Here is a 10,000-nt window from a genome sequence, read left to right on the forward strand (position 1 = left end):
GACGGAACAACGGTTTAGAAATATTCATCTCAAGATACCAATGATGATAGCGGCGGGGGAGCAGGAGTCCTCCACAAGCACACCTGGGTCCTACATGAAGGAGACATATCGCTGTAGGATCTGCACTACCTCGCAGGAGCGTGTAGAGTCAAAGCGCAGAACGTAATCACATACATCAGTGAGCGGTCGTATATTTACTCTTAATTGTTGGGGGAGGGGGAGGGTGGGAGGGTAGGTGGGAAGTCCCTCATGTGAATAAAATCACCTGACGGCAAACGGGGAAATAATGAAAAATAATAAACAAGAATCACAGCAATTTTCAATCTCAAGCCGCTATCTCGATGAGCTTATTTTTCTGGTGGTACTTTTCCTTTCACTCTCGCTGCCGCCAGGCAATTTTATTCATCTCCATGGCAACTCCAGTACCCCCTCTGATGCGAGGAGATTATATTCTCGGACAATGAAGTTAGTGTAATCAATCTCCACAGCAGTTAACGGTGCTGGTTCAGTGCTTGTGAGTTAGAGAGCTCTAGGAGAGGACGACAGAACGTATAAATAAATAACTAGACACTAAATCATTGCCCCCCTTCCTTCACCCCCTACGTGGTCTATTACGGTCTAAATCTGGTGTGGGAATTGGGAATAGGAAGGAGAGGAGGAAGAGGATGGAAAGGAATGGAAGGAAGAAGGGGAAATGGAAGAAGAGGAATAGGAGGAAGAAGAATAGAAGGAAAATAGGGAATGGAGGGAAGGAGAAGAGGAAGAGTATAACGAGGAATAGAAGGGAGAAGAGGAATGGGAAGAAAAGGAATAGGAGCAAGAAGAATAGAAAGAAAATAGAGAACGGGAGGAGTAGAAGAGGAAGAGGCTGAAAAAGGTTGGGAAGAAGAGGAGGAATGGGAGAGAGAAGAGTGAATAGGAAAAAGAAGAGGAATGAAAAGAAGAAGAGTTACGGTGGGAGGAGGGGGAAGAGGAATGTGCAGAAGAAGAATGGGAGAAAGAAGAAGGAGGTGAGGGAGAAGAGAAAAGAGAGGAAGAAGAGGAAGAAGAGGAATGTGATAAACAAAAGTAATAGGAAGGAGAGGAAGAATAGGAGGAAGTAGAAGAATAGAAGAAACGTGATTAAGAAGAGGAATGGGAGGAATGGGAACAAGAAGAAGAAGAAGAAGAAGAAAAAGAAGAGGAGGAGGAGGATGAAGAAGACTATGATAAACAACTAGAGGCTAGAAATTTAGGAAATGTACCAGTGTAGTGTGAACATCCACAGAGAATTTAGGAACAATGATAGAGACAAATTGTAACACGTATGAATATATATATGCACACGCACGTACAACCACGCACATAAATAAGGACAAATGGGTGTACATATACGAGTATATATATGCACATACACAACCACAAGTACGCACACGTATGTACACACGCACACGTATGTACATTTACTATACTCCCCTCCAAAGATGACACCATCAAATAAATAAATAAACAAGCAAACAAATATATAGAAATAACTAAATAGAAATAAATAAATATAATTTATTAGGTAGAAATAAAGAAAAATCAAATAAACAACAAAACAGAAAAATCAATAAATAGATAATCCTTTATTGGCCATTGGATTAGATTTGGCTCATTTAATGATTGTTATGGTTATCACACAATTTAATTCAGCATCTCTCTCTCTCTCTCTCTCTCTCTCTCTCTCTCTCTCTATATATATATATATACATATATTTATACATACATATATATATATATATATATATATATATATATACATATATATTTTTTTAACCACAAATCACTTTTAATTCCATGCCATCACAGTCGAGATTGAAGAATTGCTCGATGGAGGCATCCGTTGGAAATTGAAACGTGGACGAGCCGAGGATTCGAACCCAGCTAACCCGTAACAAAGTTACAGTGACTTAAACCAATACGCTATCAAGAGAGATAAAGTCATTGAGCCGAGGATTCGAACCCAGCTAACCCGTAACAAAGTTACAGTGACTTAAACCAATACGCTATCAAGAGAGATAAAGTAACTTTGTTACGGGTTAGCTGGGTTCGAATCCTCAGCTCGTCCACGTTTCAATTTCCAACGGATGCCTCCATCGAGCAATTCTTCAGTCTCGACTGTGATGGCATGGAATTAAAAGTGATTTGTGGTTGAAAAAAGATATTAATTGATCACTGGGAACCATTCAGTATATATGTGTGTATATATATATATATATATATATATATATATATATATGTATATATATATATATATATATATATATGTATATATATATATATATATATATAAGCATCTTGTCTAACCTTACTCGATTAACGAAGATGTTGCAGATCGGTTTAGATTATGCATTGCAAAATAACTGGGTTCGAGTCCCGCATCGATCGGTAGCCTCGACTTTCCTTAACATCTAAGTACATAAGGCAAAGGTGACAGTACAATAAATCACTCTAGATCTTATGGTCAGCACCAGTTAATTCTATTTAGCATTTGGTCGACAAAAACTGACCAGTTATATATATTCAATATCAAAGACTGGAACATAAGTGAAAAGTGAAACGACATCAACTTCTAATACACCTGTATGACCCAATCCTCTAACTGCAGATAACTAAGGTTATTTATTAGTTACCTAACTATTTTATACGAAAAGAAGCTATTAGAACAATTACTGGGCTGGTAGCTTGCACAAGCCATTTAGATAACTTATTAACATCAAACCTTACAGGAATTATTGACCTTGTTAAATCCAGGGGTTTATTGGGCGTGGTTAAACCATTTCTGTTGGTGGAAAAATTAATTGAGGAAATCCTTTTAGATATTCCTCCATTACATTCCTTTTTATAGTTAACTAATCGACTTGAATGAATCTCTCTCTCTCTATCTCTGCGTCTCTTTCTCTTTTTTCTTTGTCTATATGCCCATCTAACTGTATGACTCTCTCTTTCTTTCTCTCTCCTTTATATATATATATATATATATATATATATATATATATATACATATATATATATATGTATATATATATATATACATATGTATATATATATATGTATATATATATATGTTGATATATATATATATATATAGATATACATGTATGTATACATATGCATATATATGTAAACACACAAGCAGGCAGACAAAATGATGTCTACGTGTGGATCTCTGCTCGTTAGCAGAGACACGTAATAAGTCAAGAGTGAGAAAATAAGAGAGAAAGCGTTAAGACTCAAGGGAGAAAATAAAATAGAGAGAGAAAAAAAAAAGAGTTGACACTGCCCCCGAAAGGAGTCCCTGCAACGACAAATGAGAGTCAGGAAGGATTATATAATTCTTTGCCACAGAAAATTCGTCTTCCTTTATCTGGGACGTCGAGTCAACAGGACCTCTGTGTTCCCCGCTTGGCGCAAAAGTGTTTTGGGAAGATGTATGTAGGGTCTTTAAGCTAGGGTAGGGTTCTTTCTCGACTGGTCCTTTCCCCGTCCTCAGGTCCCTTCCCCAACTTTACTATGGAGCTAATGCAATAACCTAACCTGACCTAATCTGACCCAAGCTGACCTGATTGAAATCGGGTGGTGGCAGTTGACACACACACACACACACACACACACACACACACACACACACACACACACACACACACACACACACACACACACACACACACACACACACGCACACAAAAAAAAATCGGATGTGAGTGAAGAGCCTCCCTGTGGAAAGCCTAACCATAACAAACGAGCGGAGGAAGTTGTTCAAAGTTGTTCAAATGAACGAGGAAATTCGTTATTAACTTTAAAGATTTAAGGCCAAACTCTCGCTCTGTGTTTGCGTTTCCGAATGGCGAGGGTTGGGTGGGGGGTTGGGGAGGGGGGAGAGGAGGGTGGGGGAGAGGAGGGTGGGGGAGAGGAGGGTAGGTGGAGAGGTGTGGAGAATGACATCTGGGGGAGATTAAAAGTGGTGGAGAATGGGTGAGGGATTTTTTTTTTTTTCATAAGAGTCGAGTCAAATAAGTTCGTCTGGCGACATTTTAAGAATATGGTCTTTGGTAATCGGGATGAGGTTTCCTAGAAAAAGGTGGAGGTAACGGGAATTGTTAAGATCGTGATGTTACTCTGGGACGTCTGTAGTGGTTCCTCTCAGCTGAATAAAATCGCCTGACGGCAGCTATAATGAACAGAGGAGTTGAATATGGACACAAAAATCTGATAAGCAGGTAAAAAAAATATAGATAAAAATGAAATAAAATAAAATAAAATAAATAAATAAAATACAAAATAAATCAATAAGATAAAATAAACAATAAATAAGATAAAATAAGCAATAAATAACTAAACAAAATAAATAAATTAGATAAATAAACTGATAGTACATGATAAAAATGAATGAAAAATTAAATAATAATAAGAATAAACAGATATCACAATAATAGTAATAAAATGAATAAATAATCAAATAAATAAATAAATAAATAAATAAAATAAAATAAACAAATAAGTAGATAATCATATTAAATAAGACAGAATAATGAAAAAAGGAATTTGACTTAAACCAGGACAAAATCTTTAAAGACCTTTAAGGGCTAATGGAAATGGACAGTTTAGTGTGGAAGGCTGACAAGGAGATTTGCACGTCGTGTACCTCCATTTTCTTTCCCTCACCTTTTTTCTCTTCCTACGTTTTCTCTCTCTTCCGTTTTCTATGCCCTCCCATTCTCTATCTCGTTCCCGCTTTTCCTTTCTTGTCTGGTTTTCAATTATTCTATGTTCTTTATTTCTTCATATTACTTTTAATTTCTATTTTTCTTCCCCTTTCCTTATTACCTCATTCATTTTCCTTCTTCCTTATTTTCCTTCTGTTTTTCCTTCTTACGTATTTTTCCCCTTTATATTTCAGTAGAAGGAATATAATTCAAATACAGTTAAATATATAGATATATATATATATATATATATATATATATATATATATATATATATATATATATCATTCTTTTTCATATTGTTTTATATGCTATTTTATATACATATTCCTTCTGCAAATAATATTGACTATATGTACATATCTTTTTGCGCTTATAATAGGTTTTTATGTATACTCTTAATATATACTGCTTTTATATACTTTTACGTATATCTTAGGCTGCTGAGCCGAGCGCTTGACCTACCGGACCAACATGATCTCCCAAGGCCCTTCTTTCTCCTCAAGGAAGTTACAGGATTCGTACCCCTTATATTACATCACTCCCTCCCCATTCCCCCCTTCCCCCTTTCTTCCCCTTCCCGCTACCTCTTCACTCTCACTCTCTTTTCCTTTCCCCCTCCTCCCTCTCCCCTTCCTCCCACGTGTCCCTCCCTCTCCCCCTTCCATACCTATTCCTTTTCTTCCTCTTTCCCCCTCTCCCCATTTCCTTTCCTCTTCCCCCTTCCATTACCCCTTCTTTCTACTCCCTCCCCCTTCTCTCTCTTCCTCCTCTTCCCTTCCTCCTTTCCCCTCTCTCTTCTCCTCCCTTCTCTTTCCTTCTTTTCTCTCCCTTTCCTCAATCTCTTCCTTTCTTCTTCCCCTTTTCTCTCCTCTCCCACTCTCTCTTCTCTCCCCCTTCCCCTTCTCTCTCTCCCGATTCTCGCTCCGGCCTCTTTCCTTCCATCGTCAGGGACGCTATCCATTAATGCACCCCCCCCCCGCTCTGTCCCCCCCCCGGGCTCCCCCCTCCCCCCTCCATTTCGCGCGCTGGGACAGAGAGAGAGAGGAAGAGAGCGCATCCTCCGTGATGAATTAGGGACAAGAACTAATTCGTGGGAATTAGTGCGGACATGTTAGGGCCAAGCTGGAGGCGAAGTGGCTTTGTGTGTGTGTGTGTGTGTGTGTGTGTGTGTGTGTATGTGTATGTAAGTGTGTATGCATGTGTGTGCGCGCGCGCGTGTGTATGTGCAATTGTGTATGCGTGTGTGGGTGTGTACGTGTGTGCGTGTGTGTGTGTGTGTGTGTGCGCGCGCGTGTGTGTGTGCGTGTGTGCGCGCGCGCGTGTGTGTATGCGTGTATATGTGTGTGTGTGTGTGCGTATGTGTGTGTGTGTGTGCGTATGTGTGTGTGTGTTTGTGTGTGTATGTGTGTGTGCGTACGTGTGTGTGTGTATATATGTGTACGTGTGAACGTGTGTGTGTGAGTATACGTGTGTGCAGGTAATATATACCAATAACTGCTATGAAATATATAAAAAATGCAAAAAAAAAACTAGAAAAATAAAAAGAGGAGAGCAAAGAAAAGGAGAGAAGAAAAAAAAGAGAAAAAAAAAAGATAAGAGAAAAGAAAAGAGCTTAGCCATCATCACATCACCATTTTTTGTCCTAGGCACTCGAATAGCCGGGGCAAAGGGCAGTCATCAGTAGCCATTGGGAATCCAACCACCCGGGGCTTATTGACAATAAAGAATAGACGTAGGAACCATGTAGTGAGCTCTGAAACAATTAGTTGTTTTGATAGAAGATTAGATAACTTTATCGATAGGAATGACAGGTGGTAAGGGACATGGAACTACCTAGCGTAGGTCTTATGGTCTCTTATAATCTCCTCCGTTTTTATGTTATCATCTTCAATACAGAGGAAGAAAATAATTGTGTGTGAATGACAATTTTTTTACAACCACGAAAAAGTTATATATACTAACTTTTTAATACTAGGATATAGATAGCATTTTTGTTAGTATGTGTACATTGTATGTGTACGTGTGTAATAATACTGACGCTCATAGTACATTTTTTTTGTATTCATAAGGATTAGGAAGAAATGTGTCTCCACATATAATAACATTTATATAAAACGATAGTAGTACTGTCAATGCTTGAGAATTGGTTCTGTAGTTGCTCATGACGTAAATAATTACATCCCAAGTCATATATAAAACTAACGTTAATCAATATAATCTTAACTTTGGGTACACCAAAATACAAAAAAAAAAAAAAAAAAAAAATAATGGGCAAAAATTCTAAAAGAACAAAAGGGGAAACAAGTAATAATTATTTTAATAATCATGATCAAAATTATAAACGAATTGAGGGAAATGGAGAGAACAACGGTAATGAAAAAGTAATTGGAAATTATTTATAATCAATTCGTCCCTCAGTCATGTTAGTTACTTGGTTATAGATTAAGTAGCTTAGTACGTGTTCACCCACATCTATCACTAATGGGCATTAAAACATGAGGGTATTTTTCTTGAAGACCAAAATTATATTCCTCGATGAGAAAATAACCCTGAAGACTGACTAAAAAAAGAAGAAAAAAATGTATATATATACAATATATGTATATATATGTATGTATATATATATATACATATATATATATATATGTATATATAAATATGTATATGTATATATATATATATATGTATATATATGTATATGTATATATATATGTATATATGTATATATATGTATATGTATATGTATATATATGTATATGTATATATATATGTATATGTATATATATATGTATATATATATACACATATATATATGTATGTATATATGTGTGTGTGTGTGTGTATATATATGTATATATTCGTCTCTATAATAATTTACTTGATTTTAAAGAAATGAACAAGCACACATGTAGTCATACTCACTCATGCGCATAAACATAAGCAAATATACACCCATATACACACATGGACATATACATATACAAATACATATACATAAAACACAAATACTCACACATACACATGCACATATACACACATACATACACATATACACCAATAGACGTACATAAAAACACATGCATACAGTTACACATACAGTACATATACACACCTACATATACATACATGAACACATATACAAAACCACAAATACTCACAGGGTGGGTATACCCGGTATGAGATGAGTACCAATATATTACATAGGCGTGGGACCAGACAACAGTGCAAAGGTACTAAATCAGAGTCTTGTATTAGTTGTCCAATACAGCCGTTTGTGTAAGATGAGAGAGAAATATCTAGGTACTTCTCTTAGAGGTAGTTTACTAGGTGGGCCATCTAGAAAGACAAATAGGAGGTACATAGACACACAGGTAGACAGAATGATGGATATGAGGGTAGATAGGGAGGTAGATAGACATATTAGAGATGTATAAATGCGATTATATAAACGAGATAGGATAATGAAGAGATAAAAATGTAAATTAATGTGGATAAAGGTGAATAATGGAGAGATAGAGAGATATACAGAGAGATTCTCAAAAGGGTAGAGAGGGAAGGGAAAGAGAGACAGGGAGAGAGAATGAAAAGGAGAAAGAGAGGGGGTGAAAGAGAGGAGAAAGAAGAGAGTGAAAGCGAGAGTCGAAGAGAGCGGGAAAAGTGGGTGAAAATAGAAGACAGAAAAAGAGCAAATGAAAAAAAAGAGAGAAAAAAGGGAGAAGGAAAGAGACAGATGGAAATGAGAAAAAAAAAACAGGAGAAAGAAGAAGAGATGAAGATAAACATCGACGAAAAAAGAAGAAAAAGAAATCCAGCTTAATAGAAAACGGGGTGTCCGAGACAGCAATAAGAATAAATTGTTGTTTTATTGTTCTGCTTAATTAATTGCGTCCTGAGATGAAGTTAGTTCGCCCCGTGGTCCCAAAGAGGGCTGAAACTCCTTAGCAACAAGGGAAGGAATAGAAAATGAATAAAGAAACAAGTAAGTAAACAAATATACGAATAAACAAATAAATATATAAAATGGAGCAATAGATTAAATTAGTAAATAAACAATCGTTAAAGTAACAAACGAATAGATAAATAGATAGGTGAATAGATGAATACATGAGTAAATAGATGAATAGATACATAACTAGATAAATAAATATACAATCAGATAAAAACGTAACTACATAGATAGCTAAAATAACAAATGGATAAACAGATAAAGAAATGAATGGGTGAATAAATGAGTGATAGATTCATAAATGGATAAATTGATATATTGATAAATGGACAATCGGATACGTGGATAATCGGACAAATTTATAAATGATTGAATGGGGAAATGATTAAATAAACAGATAAATAAATGAATAAATAGATACATAGAATATGGGCAAATAGACAGAAATAAATATTAAGTATATGAATAGAAAATAAGAAAATTAATAAATACATTAATAGATAAACATTATATTAATTCAATAAATAAACAAACGAGTAAGATTATAAATAAGTTGGTACTTTGTTGAATATATAAATGGATAAATGAATAGATTGATAACTGGATAAATGGATGCATAGATACTGTAAAACGAATAAATGAATAAAGTAATAAATGGGTAAAAAAGATGAACAGAGAAATAGATTAAAATATGAATAAATTAATAAGTGGATGAATAGATAAATATATAAATAAGTAAATAAATGAACGAATAGATAGAAAAATAGATAAATAGATAAAAAGATAAAAAGGAAACTAGCAACCACGTTAATACAGATATAAATAAACAAGATGATAAAAAGGAAACAGCCCAGCAATGTTCTATCCTGATGTCTTCAACTTAAGAGACTGTCCTAACACTTCGGGCACAGGTGTTATATATATATATATATATATATATATATATATATATATATATATATATATACATATATATTATACATATACATATGTACATATACATTTATACATATATATATATATATGTATATATATATACATTTATATACATATACATATACATGTTCATTTATATATATATATATATATATATATATATATATGTGTGTGTGTGTGTGTGTGTGTGTGTGTGTGTGTGTGTGTGTGTGTGTGTGTGTGTGTGTGTGTGTGTGCGTGCGTGCGTGTGTGTGTGTGTGTGTGTGTGTGTTATGCACTTTGTAAGTTCATCATCTCGGCTTTGTCCTAAATCTGTACGTGGTAGTAGTGGTGGCGTCGTTCTGGATAGGATAGTATTGAGGCAATATGCTTTGATCCACTGGCCCTG

The sequence above is a fragment of the Oratosquilla oratoria genome, chromosome 3 (genome assembly GCF_046742065.1).
Source record: "Oratosquilla oratoria isolate Oo_2021 chromosome 3, ASM4674206v1, whole genome shotgun sequence".
Taxonomy (NCBI): Eukaryota; Metazoa; Arthropoda; class Malacostraca; order Stomatopoda; family Squillidae; genus Oratosquilla; species Oratosquilla oratoria.